Source organism: Marmota marmota, unplaced genomic scaffold (genome assembly GCF_001458135.2).
Source record: "Marmota marmota marmota unplaced genomic scaffold, marMar, whole genome shotgun sequence".
Taxonomy (NCBI): Eukaryota; Metazoa; Chordata; class Mammalia; order Rodentia; family Sciuridae; genus Marmota; species Marmota marmota.
This window is the reverse complement of record NW_025999900.1, coordinates 5203066-5221624: the sequence shown is the minus strand read 5'-3', so window position 1 is coordinate 5221624 and position 18559 is coordinate 5203066. Positions and strand designations below refer to the sequence as shown.

The following is an 18559-nucleotide window of genomic DNA, read 5'->3' as shown; positions in this document are numbered from 1 at the left end:
TATATATATACACACATACACACACAATGGAATATTATTCAGCATTAAAAGAGAATAAAATAATGGGATTTGCAGGTAAATGTATGGAGTTGGAGAATATTATGCTAAGTGAAGTTAGCCAATCCCAAAAAACCAAAGGCCAAATATTTTCTCTGATATGTGGAAGCTGATCCATAATGGGGGTTGGAGGTGAGAAAGGATGAGAGGAATGAAAGAACTTTAGATAGGGCAAAGGGAAGGGAGGGGAAATGAGGGGGCAGGGGGTAGGAAAGATGGTGGAATGAGAAGGACATCATTACCCTAAGTACATGTATGAAGACACAAATGGTGTGGCTCTACTTTGTGTATAACCAGAGACATGAAAAGTTGTGCTCTATATGTGTATTATGAATTAAAATGCATTCTGCTGTCATGTATAACAAATTAAAATAAATAAATAAATTTAAAATTTAAAAAATTGGAAAAAAGTCATATTCAAGATGATACTAGAAAAAAAGGTTGATCAAATTACCATAAGTGTGTGCACAAATATGGCATAAAGAATGTGACTCCTTTGTAAAATTATAATTTAACAATAAAAATATATATATATATTTTAAAAACACCTCAGGTCTTTTCATTAGAAGTTTTCATGTGTGTGTATGTATCCCCTTAGTAATACAGAGTTCTCAAAAGTGTAATACATTCCCTGGTCAGAAGTGTTACTATCCCAGTCCTGGCATGCTCAGCTGTGAGTGAATTGGGGAAATGGATGGGGGGACTCAGGAGAGGGTCCCTGAAATGAGACCATCCAAACCAATCTCATCACTCAAGGTCAGTGACTCTGGGGGACAAGGTGTGACAACAGGAGTAACTAGGCAACTGGGCTGGTGTCTGAGGTCTATGATAGCAGCCCAATGGTTCAAGCAGTTCTTCTCTTTGGAGCAAGACTCCAGGTGGCAGGTGGCAACTGAGGCAAGATGCGTCAGTTTACACCTGCACAAAGCTGGTGGGCATAGTGTTATGGCTTAGATATTAGGTTTCCCCCAAAAGCTCATGTATGAGACAATTCAACAGCATTCAGAGGTGAAATGACTGGGTTAAGAAAGCCTTAACCCAATGAGTAAGTTGAGCCCCTGGTGGGATTAACTGAGTGGAAACTAAAGGCAGGTAGGGTGTGGCTGGAGGGGGTGGGTCATTGGGGGTGTGACTTTGGGGTATATACTTTGTATCTGGCAAGTGAAGTCTCTCCCTGTGATGTCTTTGGCCACTTCCCTCTACCACACCCTTCCACCATGATATTCTTCCTCACCTTGAGCCCCAAGGAATGGAGCCCGCTGTCTATGGACTGAGACCTCTGAAACCATGAGCCCTCAAATAAAGTTTTCCTCCTCTAAAATAGTTCTTGTCAGGTCCTTTGGTCACAGCAGCAAAAAAGCTGACTAAAACATACAGTGACAGCAGGAGAGAAAAGTGGTCCGGGAAGGAGACAGGACCTGAGTCACAGTCCTCTCCTTAACTGCTCATCTGTAATAATGTCCCCATGAAGTCACATTTGGCACAGCAACTCCAAGTCTTAGCCAGCCACCACTGTATAACTGCTGCCTGGAAAGTCTCTGTCCCTGTGGAGAGGAAGGTCTGGGCCATTTTACAGGTTACCAACCTCGACCCTCTGGGGTGCCTGCTGAGGGGAGGGCCCTGGAGGTGGGGCAGTGGAAACAGCAGTTGGTGAATCTTGACTGAAGCCTGGGGATCAGATCCCAGGCCATGCATGTCCACTCACCCTTTTGACCTAAGGATTTTTAGAGCTGGTAAACAGAGCACGTGTTCATCGGATGGTGAGAGGCTGGAGGATGGGAAAGCTAGAAGGGGGAGACCTCTTTTTCTAGGCTCTTCATCACAATCTCTGAGATAGAGTGTATTATCTCCATTTTACAGATAATAAAACTGAGTCACAGGGAGAGAATAAGTAATTTGCCCAAGGTACCACAGAGAACAATGTTCCCAGGACTCTGTCTTCTCTTCACACCAGCATTCCACAGTGTGTAGCGTAGTCTCTGTCACATGGCAGGCCACAGACACTACTACCAACTGATCGATTTCCAGGTTGGTACTTATTTGGAAGAACTTAATCAAGTCTGACTTCAACACAAAGCGAGCATGGTAGGCACTTATAATATGAAGCAGGTTCTCCTGTTGGTGGACTCTGGGTCCTTTCCGCTCTCTCTCCACCTTTTCTCTCTCTGGTCATTGCCCTGTTTATTTCCTTCTCTTCTGGATGGAGAACATAAAAGTAAAAAATTCCAAAGAGGAAGAGGTTTTCTTAGAGGAGAAGTTTGAGGCCTTTGCTAAGTTAGGTGTTTGTGAACTATTGACTTCATGATCTTTAGGGTTGGATCATCAAGAACTGACTTCAAACAGGGATAGAAAAGAGGTGTGGAACCATTGGAGTACCTGGTGAGAAACTGAATTCACAGAGGGGGATTGAAGTAGAATATGTTCCTTTCAGTCCCATTGATCTTCCTTTCCATCAGGGCCTCTCCTGCAGGCTTCATTTAAGGATATAGAATTATAGGAATTAGATATGTTACTCTATCTACAGCAATGGCAGGATCATTTGTCAATGAAAAAATTCAATTGTAGAGCTTCTGGAATACTCTTTATGCCTGACTTGTTTCTGAGATCTTTTTAATTGGATTTGAGTTTTTCATTTTGTTTCTTTGGACAAATTTATTAACCCCTGTTCCGCTGGACTGAAGGAAACATGAAAAGCCATGTTGACTGTCAGAGAATCCTGAGTAAGATGTACGAGCTAGAATTTATACCTGCCCTGTGTAGCATGAGTGTGCACATCTGCTCCCTCCCATCTGCCTCAGCACTGCTTGGGGGAAGAGGATGATGAGATTCATTGACTCTTGCTCTCACTAAAAGTTTTCTAAGAAGTGCTGCATCAAAATCAAAGGCTGAAAAAAGAAAAACTGAGACCCAGGAAGGAAAAGCCACTTGTACAGGGTCACAGTGAACAACAACGGAGTCAGGATGGGCGTCCAGATTTTTTTTTTTTCTATCCCAAACTCATACTCTCAAGTATTTTATACTGAATAGGAGGAGAAACATGGTTACCAATGATCCCCAGATGTAGGTCCAGTGAACTTTTCCTTAGAAACCTCTGGCTCTCAGATAGCTCATGTTTGAGCATCGTCACTTACCTTTGGACTCCTTGGAAATAAGTCACATCCTCTATGATAGTTAATTTCATTTTATGTTTGAGCCTGGCTGGGCCATGTGTCCAGACATTTGACCAAATATTTTTCTGGATGTTGCTGTAAGAGGGAGTTTTTTTAAATTGAGTTTAATATTTTAACTGATGGATTTTGAATAAAGCAGTCTGCCCTCCCTAATATGGGAGGGCCTTATCCAATCTGGTGTAGGTATTTTTTGGGGGGGTGGGGAGTGGGGATATACCAGGGATTGAACTCAGGGGCACTTGACCACTGAGCCACATCTCCAGTCCTATTTTGTATTTTATTTAGAGACAAGGTCTCACTGAGTTGCTCAGTGCCTCAATTTTACTGGGGCTGGCTTTGAACTTGTGATCCTCCTAATTCAGTCTCCCAGCCACTGGTATACAGGCATGCGCCGTTGCTCTCAGCTTGCTGAAGATCTTAATAGAGTGATATCTGACTTCCCCTGCACAAGGGGGAATTCTGCAGCAAACCGCCTTCAGACTTGAACAGTAACATCAGCTAGCCTCCATAATTGTATAAAACAATTCCTTAAAAATAAATCTTTATCTTTATATATATATACACACATTTTACTGGTCCAGTTTCTCTGAAGAACTCTAATACCTCTTCCTTCTTAGACTTTTTATTCTCTTTCTCTTCCTCATTCTTCCTTTGCCCCGTCAAGTAGCTTTCTCAGTTTGGGATGGCAGCTTCAGGCTCTTTTCTCTCTCATCCTTTCCCTGGGAGAATATACCCATTCCCACAACTTCACAATGGATGTGAGTCACTCCAAGACCTGAGCTTACAGCCCTGTTTTCTGTACCTCCAGATCCCATGTACTTACTGCTTGCCTACATCTATGTACAGGGTGATGTCTTCAAACTCGGCAGCTGACCATTCAGCTCCCACATCATTAAGCTCTTGTCCCACTCATGGGATTCCTCAAATCATTCAGGATTAAACCCTTGGGGTTTCTGAGCTCTTCCTTCTCCCTGGCCCCATATCCAGCTGGCCAGCCAGCATGTCATTTATCTTTCATCTAGCCTTTCATTTTCATTGACTCCACATGGTGTGGGCTATTTGTTTCCTTTCTAGAAGGGTCTCCTCAGCTCTAGGTCCACTCTTTTTTCCAGTCCACCTCAAAAAAGACATAGCAGATTAGCTTTCTTAAAACACAGTTGTTTTCATCTCTCTTTCTAGTTTGGCAGGACCAAGAGGCCTGATCCTATCTTTAACTAAGGTCCAGCTAAGGCTGGACCTGAAATTGATCCCTTGTTTGAGAATTTAGTCCAGTTCAACTTCTCACCATATGCTGGCAAAACCCTGGGAGTCAAGACCATAAAGGCTCTTAACCTCAATTAGAATTAATCTGTGTCAATGGTCTCTTTTCAAAAGCTGCAGAAATCCTAAAGAAAATTTAGGTTGGATTGGACTTGGCATCCTAGAAAGGGATACATCAGGGTCCAGAACTAGCACCCTGAGTGATTCTGTCAACCACCGAGGGCTCTTTTTCTATTATCAGCCTGCTCAAGCTGGCTCCCTCTTTCTCTGGTTCAGACTGAGCTTATCTCCTTGGAGTCTAAACTCAGATGTAGATACCAAAGGGGGGCAGAGTCCATGAAGCATCTCCAAAGAAGTAAAGAATTTGTGTACTTCTGAATGATACTATAGCCTCAAGAAGCTTCATTTAGCTCATAAGGACAATAGCTAAAGCAGAAGTGGTAAATCGGAATAATTTGCAAGTATCAATATCAGAAGGAAACTATTATGGGTTTTCTTTGGGGGGAGGAAAAAGTGGTGCAGGTAATGTGATATTTTTTATTACCTTTCAAAGAAAACATAAGAACTCTGACAGCCCTTTGAGATGAACATTATTTTTACTAAATTGAGCCAGAGTTATATAATGATAATAATAATAACAGCTATTATTTATTGAGTATGTAATGGTGCCACCTACTGTGTTAAACACTTTGCACAGCGAATGCTTCTCACAACAGCCCTCTAAATTATAAACCATTATTACTCCATTTTACAGATGTAAACTAAGATGAAACTTGGGAGATATGTCCAAGGTGATGGCTAATAAGTAGCAAAGTCAAGCTCTGAACAGAGAGTCTGGCTCCAGAGCCCATGTTTGGAACTTAAAATTCTAAGATATAGGGAAGGAAAGATATTGGGTTGATTCTTCTAGTTGGGAGGTAAACATTCGCAGTGATATTCTTGTCACATCTTTAGATCACAGAGAATGAGTCTTTGCTAAGTAGGGGCTGATTTACATCTTTAGAAAAGGCCTTGGGAAGAAAAGACTCTTGTTCTTTACAGACATGTGAACCATGTTATATGGGCTAAAATTTGATGATGTGGTCTGATTCGATGTTGACTGGCTCATTTGATTTGGCTCATTACTGTAACCCGGCAATGCTTATCAAGCACTTACTGTACATTGGACATTGTGCAAGGGAATGAGGGTAGAGGAATGGATAAGGCAGACCTTCCTCCGGTCTCCACGGAGGAGCTTTGTTAGGAGAAAAGCTTTAAGCTGTAGCTTAATAAGAAAGGATTCTAAAAGTAATCTTCTGTGTGATGGTTTGGATATGGAATGTCCCCCTTAAGGCTCCTGTGATAAAAGCTTGTTCTCTAGTGCAGCAATGTTCAGAGGTGGGGATTTGGAGAAGTGAATGGAACATGAGGGCTCTGACCTCATCAATGGATTAATCCATTGAGGGATTCATAGCTGAATGGATTATTGGAAAGTGGTAGAAACTGTAGGAGGAGGACCCTAGTTGGAGGGAATGGGTCCTTGGGGACTATACCTAGCCTCTTCCTCTGTCTTTCTCTTATTCTCAGCTGCTATGGGATGGGCGGCTGGGTTCCACTATGCTCTCTCTGCCGTGAGGCTCTACCCCACCACAGGCCCATAGCAATGGAGCCAGCCAACTATGAACTGAACTCTCTGAAACTGAGAGCCAAAAGAAATCTTTCCTCTTTTTAATGGTTTTTCTCAGGTATTTGTCATAGGGATGAAAAGCTGACTAATATATTCCATTTGGCTGAACAGATCACCTGAAAAACTTTGCGGAAGTCCTTTAGCTTAAAAATGGAATGTCAAAAAGAATGTCAAATCTCAGGGTGAACTCTGACAGCCCACAGGGAGGGGATTGGTTTTGGGCTGTTTTTTGTTCTAAATAATAGAGTACCATAGAGTGGGATATCTGTGGGTTATTTTGAAAAAGTGTTAAATATCTTGAAGGCACTTTCAAAAACTGTCTCTTAGCCAGGCAAGGTGGCACACACCTGTAATCCCAGCAGCATGGGAGGCTGAGGCAGGATGGTCACAAGCCTAAGCCATTTAACACAACCCTAAACAACTTAGTGAGACTCTGTCTCAAACTACAAAATAAAAATTAAAAAGTAACTGGGGTTGTAGCTCAGTGATAAAGCACCCTGGGTTCAATCCCCAGTACCAAAACAACAACAAAACTGTCTCTTAATGTTGATTCCATTGGCCACCAAACCAGCACACATTTTTATAAGAGTGGGGCAACTTGGAGAAATCTCAGAGGAAGACTCCTGGAGCACATAGAAAACAAACAAACAAAAATAGCCCTTGAGCTGTTATTAAAGTTTAGTGAACCCCCAACACTTAGGCATTTTGCTTAAATGGGTGTAAATGTTGACTTGGGATAAATTTTGTTCCATTTGGGCATAATCAAAATAATCCTAATTAGACACTGGCCCAGTTGGAAGAATTCTATCTGAACTAAAAAGGAGTTATTTTTCTACAATGGGATTCCAAATTTGAGACTCATAACAGGTGACTCAGAACTTGCCAACATACAAAAGGGCTCTCAAATTTGGAATAGAATTAAAGCCAAGACAAATTTTAGTATATCCCCAATGGCTAATGGGTTGCATGTCTCAAGGCTGCTCTCCATCAGGCCACAGGGCAAAAAAGAGTGGCAAGAATAATTGGGAATAGATGGAAAATGTAAATCCACTAGCAGGAATTGGGAAGGACTTCCTTCAATGGTGCCAACTGCTAGGAGCAGATTGAACAGAGACATCATGATGCTGAGTCTAAATTCCCTTGATGTAGAGATAACTTCAGTGGGTATCCTGCATTGCATTGATGAGGTGAAGATTCTGAAGCTGTCCAAAGGGAGTGACACATAGTTCACAGTCCTGAGCATTTTCCTTGGCACTGCTGGGGCTTTAAGTCAAAGGATTCCATCTAGACCAATGAATGTGGCTGGTGCATTTGAAACTGTAATTCTTGCTTTCCCAGCCATAGTAGTTTTAAGCCATAGTAGTCTTGAGAAGGACATCCAAAGCATGTGAGTAACGATTTGAATAATAACATAAACCACATTTGACAATAAGTTCCTAGACAGTAGATTTGCAGGGACCCCAAGTTTCTCTTCCCTGGCACTGTTTCTGGTAGCTTCTGTGCTCTAGATGGCGCCATTCAAGTTCTCCTGCAGCCACCAATGCATAATGTGGCCCTTGTGCACTCTGGAATCATATCCTAGCCCCTAGAGATGATAAAATTTCCACTGCTGACCCTGGGTTTTATTGATTTGATGACCACTGATTTGATTCAGAAGAGAAGGATTTTGAGGGAGGGGAGAAGGAAAGGAGATAAAAATTCTTGTTGCCTAGGAGAATATCCTTTTGCAGTCTTTCTTTTAGTCGAATTTTTGTGCTTTCTTCCTCCTGTTGTCATCTTCCTCTTCCTAATTGGATTATTTTGAGAGAAAGTCCATATGGCTTTCTTTCTAGAAGTTGTGGTAAGGTGGGCCTGGGGCAGCATCTTGCTGGGAAAGAGGCTCCCCAGCTGGTGACCTGCAAGCACAACCTAATGTGGAGCAGAAGGAAAGAATGCAGGGATTTTCTTGGACCAGCTGTTTAAGGCTCAGGAGGGAAGTCACTTTTTTTTTTCCCTCCCTGTTCAGTCTCTTTTCAGAATAGAACAGGCAGAACCAGAACTTAAGTCAGGGATCCAAGATGTCGGGCCAGAGGGAGGTAGCACCCTGTGTCCCTCTGTGACCTGGGTTTCAACTAGTGGGAATACTGCTTTGCTAAGAGTGATAGAGGACCCCTCCACAGCTGATCCTGCGCAGGAATCACAGCCACTGTGCCTCAGCATTAGGAAGTGACTCCTGACTCCTCGCCCACGCAGGTCTCATGGGTGCCTTAGCAGGACCACCAGCATCAGCACCTGCACAGAATTCCCAGGCGCCACCGCTCCATGAAGGACACTCAGCTGCTACCCATGTGCAGGAACTCCGGCCACCACTCATGTGTGGGCCCCCATCTACCAACACGGGGCTCCCCTGGTTGCCTCCATCTTGGTCCTCCGCAGCTACTGCCATAGTCCCCCACTCCAGGAGTCTGCTTGCACCTGGGGACATCACAGGCCCTGAAGAAAGCTGACAGCCACAACACTGCATGCCAGAGCTCATCTCTGAACGCACAACGACATTGCCTGGCTCCCCCCACCCGACCCAACACCCCATTGCTGAAAGCAGCTGACTCCATATTGGGTCACCTCCATCACCATCTTTAGTCATGACAGCTACCAGTTTGGAACACCAGATAGCCAGGTACCCATAGTTTTCTAATTCCCCCCAATCCTCAGAAGCTGCTAACTCAGCAGAGTGACTGCCCAGTTCAAAACAGCCCTCTGTGACAGGTGTGCCTCCACCAGAGTGCAACACACAAGACCTCTGGAGAGAAAGGTTCCTGATTAGCAAATAGAAAGGGAGAGGGTGAAGGAGATACACTTAGAGACTGATCTAGAGGGCAGGAACTGTGAGGTCTACAGGCAAGATGAGGAGATAAGACCCAGCGCCCACATCATAGGAGCAGACCCCAAAGGAGATCCTTGAGGTGCAGTCTCCCAAGGGACCAGTGGGTGCCATACCCCATCTCCAGGTGCCCTGCACCCAAGACCAACTTTCCTATCCCATGTTGAGTGTGGAGACACTAACTAAGAACAGACAACTTCACCTACTGAATGAGAAGGGAAGCAGGAAAGACACTGATCTCCAACCAAAACAATCCTTGTTTCTTCCTTTGAGATTTTTTTCTTTCTTCTCCCTCTTTATTCTCCCGCCCTCACATCTCCAACATATGTGAAACCAAGTATTTTGCATGAATTAGGATATTGAGGACTGAGATGACTGAATAGTATATTACAGTTGTGTTGTATATTCTTTGATTGTTGTTGTTGTTTTCTCTTTTTTTCTCTCCAATTTTTACTATTTTAACATTTTTTATTTTCTTAATATATATGTGTTTTGTGTACTCTACTGTCTTCCCACTTACTTGTCTTCCCCAAATTTCTACCTCTCTATTCTCCTGCTACTAACCTTCTTCTTTAGATTTCTCTTCAACACTTTCTAAGATATAATAACTCAATATCCTCATCTCCTACCTCCTCAGTATATCTTCCTACACCTACCCCTGGTTCTTTGTCCACCATCAGAAACTGTAACCCTTTACACACCTACTGATTATATTGTAGATAATAATTGAGTTTACTATTTCTGTACATTGTGACCACACTGTAAACATCTTAATAACAACTATTTGTTTTTAGATGGTATTTTGTTTATATTGGGAATCTGTTAACATTGTCCTTCCCCTCAAAGGACAGGTATTGGAACCCTACAGGGGTGCTATAAGCCTATAGGGTAAAAACAGCAATGTCTCAGATCCACAGAGCAACATGAAAAGACAAGGGAAGAAAGTGCCCCAAACAAATCAAGATACCACATTATTAGAATCCATGACCAGCACAGCAGAAGAAATTACAGAGAAGGAATTCAGGATGTACATAATTAAAATGTTCTGTGTATTAAAGGATAATATAAGAGAGCAAATATAGGGAGCAAAAGATTATTTCAATAGGGAGATAGAGGTTCTAAAGAAAAACCAAATAGAAATCCTTGAAATGAAGGAAACAATGAACCAAATTAAAATTTCAATTGAAAGCATCACCAACAGAATAGACCACTTGGAAGACAGGACCTCAGACAATGAGCACAAAATATATAATCTTTGAAAAGAATGTAGCCCGTACGGTGATAAAGGTAAGAAACCATGAGCAGAACATTCAAGAAATATGGGAGAGCTTAAAAAGTCAGGATGTACGCCTTGGGGAAGAATTCACCTGACCTGCTTCCAGCTAGCTCACCAGCTAAGGACTGAGTTCAGCCAAATGCCCAGGGCCATCATGTATGTTGAGCATTTTGTGATTTGGGTTACAAAGGTACTGGTTTGAGGGAGTCAAAAGTGAAGAATGGATCCACTTGAAGTTCTTTTAATTAGGTTGAGTCTTCCCTGAGGAAGGGCCAAACCAGCACTGTGAGCCTGGGGCCATCTGCCCAGTGGGGCCTCCTCTCCTTAAAAGCCCTTACCAGAGATGGGGGGGTGTGCCTTGCATAGGTGTTTTTTGTGCTTTTGACAGCACTGAGTATTTTGTGCCAGTTGTTGAAGAGTTGAAGGTTCAGAATCATAGCTCTCTCTCTCTCCCTTTCCTCCAACTCTAATCTTAAAATACAGCTATTATTTTTGCCATGGAGGTCAGTCTTAGCCTTCCCATGGAGGACAGACTGACTGTTGGAAAGTCTGACACATTCTGGTTCTCTTCCTTTATGTGTGTGGCAGGGATTCTCAGCAGCATCCTTCATGTGGGAATGTGTGGATTTGGAGAACCGATTCTTGGAGACCGTGGGACAACATTCCCAGGAGAAAATCTAGGTAAAAATGAGGGAATAGAAATAAGCCATGCTGGGGGTTGGGAGGCTTTCTTCTTTGGGCCTTCTATATGCCATGAGAACTTTGACATGATCAATACCTTGTAGATGTCTATTAGAAAATTGAAGTCATCTACTTCTTAGAGCCCCACAATACAAAGAAAAAGTTTCAAATGTATGGCATCTCTTCAGTCGTATGCTTTTATGCTTCATTTTTGGGTATAAATAAGGGAGGCTTGTCACTGGAAGCTGTTGTCTAGGAACCTTATATTTGAACAAGCATCTCTCATTCATTCTTCCCCAAACAAGTGACAGGCAGGTCTCAAATGTCCACTTGGACTTTTGATAGCATTCAAGAAACATTCTCATTAAGGAAAAAGTCTGAGAAACTAAGGAGTATTATCTGATTATAATTCAACATGATCTGCAGTAGAAAACAGCGGGATTTTGTTGAAGAAACCCCTTTTGATTGATGTGTGTCTCTTCTAGTTCTGAACATTTCAGTCACTGTCTCGTAAAAAGAATTTTATTGATTTGAGGCTAGGCAAAGAGAAATGATGTACCCTTCAGCCAAAAATTGCCTTGTAAAGAGCATAAGACTTTTTTTTTAAACTCTTTCAGAAATACTTTGTGCCTTCTCTTTTTTATTGCTCTAAAACTTCATGATGATATTCCTTGGTCTTCTCCATATATTAAGTTCAGTGCTTGGTGGGCCTTTGGACCTGAGAGCCTATGTCCTATAGTCTAGGACATTTTCTTCTTTTATGCTTCTTTGATATTTTGTCCCCCACTCTGTGTACTCTGTTTTATCTTTCTGGAACTCAGATATTGGATTTCCAAACTCCTAACTTCTTCAAAAATTTTTTCTTTTATGGTTTCACAGACTATTATGGTTTGGATATGAGATGTCCCCTCAAAAGCTCCCATGTTAATGCAGGAATGTTTGGGGGTAGAATGATTAGATTGTGAGAGCTGCAGCCTAATCAGTCCATCCTAGTTTGAATGGATTGACTGGGTGTTAACTGTAGGCAGGTGGAGCATGGCTGAAGGAGGCTGAAGGCCACTTAGGACATGCCCTCAAAGGTACGTCTTCCCTGAAACCTTTTATTCTACCTCCCCCCACTTCCTAGTTGTCATGAGCTGAACAGTTTTCCTCTGCTGGGCCCTTTGGCCATGATACCAAACTCCATCTCACCTTGGGTCCACAGCAATGGAGTCAGCTGACCATGGACTGAACCTCTGAAACCAGGAATCAAAAATAAACTTTCCTCCTCTCAGTTGTTCTTGTCAGATATTTTGGTCCCAGGAATGAAAAGCTGACTAATACAACCCCCTGTAACTTTTATTATTAATTATTATTATTTTTATTATATTATTATTATTATTTTGGTACTGAGGATTGAACCCAGGGCTTAACCACTGAGCCACATCCTCAGCCTGGTTTTATGTTTTTGGAGACAGGTTCCACTAAGTTACTCAGGGCCTCATTAAGTTGCTGAGGCTGGTCTTAAACTTGGGATCCTCCTGCCTCAGCCACCAAAGTACTGGGATTACAGATGTGCAACATCATGCCTAACTAGTTTTTAAATTTTTAAAACGAACACAAACTTACATAAAAGTCATAGATACAATAGGAAGAACTTTTTTCCTAGACCATTTAAAAGCAAGTTGTAGACATGATATATCATCATATCTGAAAGAGTCATTCAAGACAAAAGTAATAATGGAGATTTGTCCTAAACTGGAGGGGACTAAGGAGTTATGACAACTAAGTGCAACCTGGGGGCCTGGATTAAACCCTAGACTTCAGAGAAGGAAAACTGATGAAATTAGAATAAGGATTATAAATTAATTAATTAATAGTATGGTAGCAATGCTAATTTAATTATATGTCTTTGATAATTGTACTCTAGCTGTGTAAAACATAAATTGGGGAAGCTGAGTGAAAGGTATACGGTAACTCTAAGTAAGAATTTACTGCTTTTTTGTACGTCAAATAATTTTGAAATGGAAAATCCAAAATTTTTGAATAAAATAATTTAATCAGGGTTTTGACTTTCTGTTAAGCAGCCCTCAATTATCATCATAGATTAGTCTTTCTCTGGTGTTTTAGTCAGCTTTTTTGGTGCTGCAACTAAAAGAACCAACCAGAACAAATGTAGAGAAGGAAAAGATTATTTGGGGGCCCACAGTTTTAGCGGTCTTGGTCCGTAGAGTGCTGGCTTCATTCCTTGGGGCTCAAGGTGAGGCAGAATATCAGGGTGGAAGAATGTGGCAGAGGGAGGTGGCTCACATGATGATCAGGCAGCAGAGAGAGAGACTCCACTCACCACATACAAAATACATTCCCCAGTGACCCACCTGCTCCAGCCACACCCCACCAGCCTTCAGATTCCACTCAGTTAATTCCACCATGGGATTAAGGCTCTCATAACCCAATCATTTCTCCTCTAAACCTTCTTGCATTGTCTCACATGTGAGCTTTTGGGGGACACCTCATATCCAAACTATAACATCTGGCATTTTTTATTTTCTCCAAAAAAAAAAAACTTATCAGCCTCTGGAGAGGGTGAAGGAAGGGCCTTTATTTAGTATGCAGACTTTCATGAATTCTCTCATTTTCATCTAGTGCTTTACTCATTAGAACCTTGTGTCTCCAGACCCAGAAATGCATGGTTCAGTTTCCCTAAGGAATGCACTTCTTGTTTCCTTTAGTGGGCATCAGAGGGCTGGCTACCTGATTCCATGGGTAGGATAAAGGACAGGACTGGGGTGTAAATGCTTCTCATGAAGACTTCTGCCAATCAACTTGTCTTTGGCCCTGCTCCTCATCCTTGCCTTCAGTGGTACCTGGTGCCTCCAAACCCAGAATCTTTTGGGAGCTTCATGGCACAAATCAGCTTGTTTCTCATTAGCTGTCCCTCTGAAAGCAGTTGGGTTTTGACTTTCTCTATTGAGTTATCACTTGTTCTTTACTTCTGGTCACCTTGCTTCCTATTCTCTCCCTTCTCATTCTCTTTGTCCGTATGATTTATTCCTTTAGATTTCTGTACTGTCATTTTAGAGTCATTTCAGTGAGAAGCTAAGATAATTACATACTTTTAATTTCCAGACTTTATTGGAAATCCTAAGAATATTTTGTAGTATTTTTCTAAGCAAGATCCTCATGCAAAATGGATTTTAGTCTGACACTTGTAACAGTCAGAATTTCTAAGATGTATATGAAGATTAGACGAGATCGGGCGCGTTCAGGGTGGTATGGCCGTAGCCAATGAAGATTAGGTACCTCTTTCAGACATTTGCAAGCCTGAGGCTCTGGTTTTTTAAGAAAGGTCTTCTGTTCATGTGACTTAAACCAACATAGGTTTCATTTCTGCAAACAGTATACCCAAAATGTTCAGGCACTAGACCTCGAGTTGTGTTGTATCATTTCCTTCTGGAGGTTTGGCTCACAGGGCCACTTGACTGAGACTGAAAATGCGGCCACTCTGAGAAAGTGTGGAAAGTAGAAACTAGGAAACATAACATGGCTAAGAGTGTGCATGCTTTGGAGCTAGACCCCTCTGGGTGCAAATTCACCCTCAGTACTTTCTTTCTACATATTCCTGTTATTTGTCCCTTAATATCTTCAATTATGCAGATATGAAATGAATATAATAATACTTCATTGATTCATTGTGACAAAGAACATAATAAATAGAGGACATAAATGGTGTAATTGTATTACTGTAGCCTACATTTTAAAATGTTTTACTGGGCTGGGGATGTGGCTCAAGCGGTAGTGCACTCGCCTGGCATGCGTGCGGCCCGGGTTTGATCCTTAGCACCACATACAAACAAAGATGTTGTGTCCGCCGAAAACTAAAAAATAAATATTAAAAATTCTCTCTCTCTCACTCTCACTCTCTCTTTAAATAAAATAAAAAATAAAAAAATAAAATGTTTTACTTACTGGTTCTTCCAATGATGATAGAAGCAAATGGCGGGGGGTGAGGTTCAGTGTTCATTCAAGATGTGAACTATGGTAATCTTGCCCTTTAGAACAAAGCCGGAAATCATGGAACTGATACTGCCTTCCCCCAACTCCTTTGATTTGTTTTTGTTGTTGTTGTTTGTTTGTTTAAAGATTTTTTTAAAAGATGGACACAATATCTTTATTTATTTTTTATGTGGTGCTAAGGATAGAACCCAGTGCCTCACATATGCAAGGCAAGTGCTCTACCACTGAGGTATAACCTCAGCCCTCAATTTGGTTTTGAGTGTAAATTGTTCAAGCTGCAGATGTGGCCTTCCCCTCTGAGTGCCTCCCTGTAGTAATATGTTGTTTCCTTAGCAAACCAGACACCTGACGGAAAGTTCTGTGCCAAAAATGTCCATTATTATTCTCCTTTGGATAATCCCTGCCTTATTCCTTTGGACATTAAAACCCGTGTGTATCTGGCCCAAGTTCTTCCTGGTATTCCAGATGCCAAGTCACACCCTAGGGAAGTAGCAGTATGTCTGCCCTGGGCAACTGCCTTTGAGAGGGGCCATCAGATACATAGGGAATGTTGTCCAGGACCTTGGAGAGCGCTCCGTCCCTCTGTCTCAGTCTCTCTCTTTGTCAGTTTCTGTCTCCACCTCTCTTTCTCTTTTTCTGTCTCTGTCTCCTTCTAGTGTAATTCATAGAAGGAGAGGTTCCTCAGCCCAACCCATGGGATTATCTATACCTGTTAGGGGATCTCTGGATCATGCATAGGTCAGGACTTGGTGGACTCTGCTCTTAAATTTAGTGGGTTACCCCCAGGGAGATTCTCAGGCCCATCTCAGTGCTGCCAAGTTCCTGTTACAACAGTAGGAAGAGAGCAGCTGTCGCCTCCAGGACTTTTGTTCCAGAAATTCATAATAGCACAATCCCCAACTTGAATATTCTTTTATAAAGGGGCTTAAAAAAGGCATTTTACAGCTGGCAAATGTTTTAAACATATGAGGGTGTGTGTTCACCAAGGTGTCCTACAGAAACCAAGAGGGAAGCTGAGTATAACCCGAGCCTTACAATTTCTTTGGGAGCAAAGTAGGGGAAGAAAAGTGATGCTTCGGGGCTGGGGCTGTAGTTCAGTGGTAGAGCATGTGCTCACACTGGGTTCAATTCTCAGCACTACATAAAAATAAATACATAAAAGATTATGTTCATTTACAACTGAATTTTTTACAAAAAGTGATGGTTGTCTTAGCAGACAGGAGAAGATCCAAATGGCTTCTTTTACAAGCTTATTTTGGTGGTAGCAAGGATGTGGGGAAAAGGGTACACTCATACTTGCTAGTGGGACTGCAAATTGGTGCAATGATTATGGAAAGCAGTGTGGAGATTCCTCATAAAACCAGGAATACAACTACCACTTGACCTGGTTATCCCACTCCTCGGTATATATCCATAGGAGTTAAAATCAGCATACCACAGTGACACAGCCACATCAATGTTTATAGTTCAATTCACAATGGCTAAGCTATGGAATCAACCTAGGGATCCTTCAACAGATGAATGGATAAAGAAAATGTGGTATATATACACAATGGAATATTACTCAGCAATAAAAAGAATGACTTTATGACATTTTCTGGTAAGTAGATGGATCTGGAGACTATCATGCTAAATGAAGTCAGCCAATCCCCAAAAATCAAAGGTCAAATGTTTTCTCAAAAAAATTTCAAAATATGTTGAAAATTTTTGTAGAGTTATTTTTAAGCCACAGAAGATGATTATTGGGTACAAATGAAGCTTTAAGAATCTCTGTGCAACATGAGCTCAGGGTTTGGGCTTATAGTACAAAGGTGTTTTGCTATAGTTCCTTCACTGATGCAAAACCACTGGGTGGAGTCCTCCTAGTAGCTCATTGCATTTAAGAAAGGACACAACCCTCTTTTTTTCTGTATGAAGTTAAAAAATCAAACACAATTAAGGAAAGATATGAGTAAGCCAGATGAATCCATCTTCACTGACTATACTACCCAAAAGAGATGAATCTAAGAAGCATCTTGAGTTAAATAGATGAACTTGCAGAATTTAATATGCAGTACATTCTTTTTTGAACTGATTCCTGTGAGGAAGCATTAAAAGGTTCAGCTGGCTGCCTAAGTAGGCTTCTTGGAGTGGACCTCAGTGAGGACATCTTTGTTCAGCATCTTCCACTTTTGGAAATGACTTGCTTCAGTACCGACGGATGTGTCTTAGCTCTGGAGTGTGGAGAAACATTTCCTCAACCAGAAGGATGTGGATTTATAAACACATCAAGATAGGACTTCTAAAATGAGATCCCCAGCTTTGTGGTAAATGAATACTACACCCATCTACCTGGATCACCTCCCTGCTAGTGTCTTCCCAAGTTCCCTTGGGGGATTTGCAGGGTTGCCTGATTTTGTGGGGCATTCTGCAATAGAACTAGAAGAACTGTCCCAGTTCCATTGGAAAAGATTCTTTTCTGGTAACCCAAGCCATAAATTTAGTCAAACTATTTAAAAAGTTAGACCTATTTTCAAAGCCCTGACCAGGACTTCTTCAATTACCCCATCTCTAGGCTCCATGCAGAACTTCACATTTGTATTCGTCATTAGCATGGTACAATGTCACAGCCATAGCTTGTCTCAATAAGCTAAAGTGCATTTGGAGATTAGTTGTGTCCTGTGGAAAATACAGAAGATTCCCCAGCGCCCTTGACAGGATTTGGGAGTCGCTCCAGGTCTTATCTGTAATTTGTTTGCCAAACATCTCGGAGGGTGAATGACTTACAGGGGATGAGAAGTTGCCATGGGGTGGAATATTGATTCTTGTTATTTTTGGTTTTTCAAAGATGTCATTTTCTGACCTTGTCTCTTAATCTAAATTTAGGAACTTCTCTGACTAGTCAGAAGAATTATTTTTCACAGTGTGTTTCACAGGTCATTGGGCAAACAATTTGTTATAATTCTACTTAATTGAGCTGCATACATATAAAATCGATAAGGAGAAATAAAACAATTCCAAAGCTTGCCCCCCATCAGTTGACTCATAGAAGTGCAGCCTCTCAAGATTCTCATGTCTCACTTGGCGTAGGGGCCAGAGGAATCTTCAGGAGGTTTCAGGGACCAGTGCCATCCAGATGTGCTCACGATGAAATGTCCATTATCTCCAGTGCATCAGAAGCCTGAGGGAATTTGACCCTGGTATTTGACAATCTGGAGACTCCATGGCCTCCCTGCAAGGCTCCTTTGGGTGGGTCTCTCCTTGGACATACAGTGACCAAGAGCACAGAAGGACCAGGAGCCTATGAAAATATTGCAAATACAGCTGGAAACGGTTGGCTTTGCCTTCTCACAAAAAGAGGCTGACATGCAGAAAGCAGAAGAGCCCAGCAAAGGGAGCTCCAGCCCTCTTCAGCCCACCCCATCCCTATTGGGATTGTGTCTCCCTCTGATATATTTGGGGAAATCTTTCTGTCCCCCCCCAAAAAAACCCCCAAGAACTTTGACCTTAAGCCCTATGTAAGAATTTTATCCAAGTTATTGGAAACTCTTTAAGAGAAAGCTTTATTTTCAAAGCTTTTACTGATTTTCTATATTGTTAAAAGTTGAGATAGA

At 41.8% G+C, this 18559-nt stretch overlaps 1 long non-coding RNA gene across 3 annotated transcripts in view; it reads left to right on the top strand.

Moving 5' to 3' along the window:
• LOC125615215 overlaps positions 1–18559 on the top strand; it is a 284873-nt gene that overhangs the window by 202400 nt on the left and 63914 nt on the right. For 2 of the 3 annotated variants that reach the window (XR_007345745.1, XR_007345748.1), the window contains exon 6: positions 10878–10970. The exons of the other annotated variant lie outside the window; for it this stretch is intronic. This is a non-coding gene — a long non-coding RNA (uncharacterized LOC125615215). The remainder of the gene's footprint in view (positions 1–10877; positions 10971–18559) is intronic. 3 annotated transcript variants of the gene reach the window in all.